The sequence below is a fragment of the Gossypium hirsutum genome, chromosome A09, assembly GCF_007990345.1.
Source record: "Gossypium hirsutum isolate 1008001.06 chromosome A09, Gossypium_hirsutum_v2.1, whole genome shotgun sequence".
NCBI classification, from domain to species: Eukaryota; Viridiplantae; Streptophyta; class Magnoliopsida; order Malvales; family Malvaceae; genus Gossypium; species Gossypium hirsutum.
In genome coordinates this window covers 10,594,657-10,595,549 of record NC_053432.1, presented here as the reverse complement: position 1 = coordinate 10,595,549, position 893 = coordinate 10,594,657, and the positions used below count along the sequence as shown (strand labels likewise).

Genomic DNA, 893 nt, shown 5'->3' with positions numbered 1-893 from the left:
ATCTTACCACTTCGTAATGCAACTACCTTATAATGTTCCTTACCAAAATTCCTTGGATTTTTTGTATCACTTGGAAAAACTCCTTCTGGCCTATTACGAAGCTCAATAGCTAACTGACCTAACTAGTTCTTTAGATTTCTCAATGTTTCTACTTGAATTTGAATTAAGGCATCATTTTTCTCCATGTACGCCTTCAACAAGTCCTCCAAATTGTTTGATGATTCAGCTTAAAGTGGTTTTGAAGCTTGTTGATTAAACCCTTGAGATTGGTTGGGTCTATACTACATGTAGGTGTTGTTCGGTCCATTTCCTTGGTTACTCCAAGAAAAATTTAGATGATTACGCCATGAAGGATTATAGAAGTTGGACTGTGGTCCTTGTCTTGAGACAACTCCTTACGTAACAAACAAACTCAGGGTTTGAAGGGAAATTCTCGAAAGAATGGCTATCCCCACAATATACACAAAAAACATTATATTGACTTGGTGATTAAGTTGCAAAATTATTAGAACCATGAGTGGTAAACTATTTTAACTTTGATGAATAGAAGATACTTAAGCTGAGAATGATGTCAGTGCGTTCACTTCATGCACTCCAACTATTCGTCTTCCTGAAGTTGATCGGTTTGTTGTCCATTGATAGTTGTTGCTAGTGATCTTCTCAATAATCCCGTAAGCCTCGTTATAAGACTTAGACAAAATCGCATCATTTGCAGAAATATCTATTACCAATCCTATATGTGCGTTGGGACAGTTATAAAATGTCTCCAACTGGATACAATGCGGAATCCCATGATGAGGACACTTACGAAGTAACTCATTGAATATTTCTCACGCCTCGTACATGGATTCCTTATCTAATTGTGAAAAAATGGTTATCTCATTTCGCAACTT

The 893-nt window shown here is 36.5% G+C and overlaps 1 non-coding gene across 1 annotated transcript; it reads left to right on the top strand.

The window, feature by feature from the left end:
* The first annotated feature begins 786 nt into the window (after positions 1-786).
* LOC121206826 (small nucleolar RNA R71) lies at positions 787-893 on the top strand. Its single transcript, XR_005901998.1, has one exon. It is a non-coding gene; the product is annotated as a small nucleolar RNA R71 (small nucleolar RNA).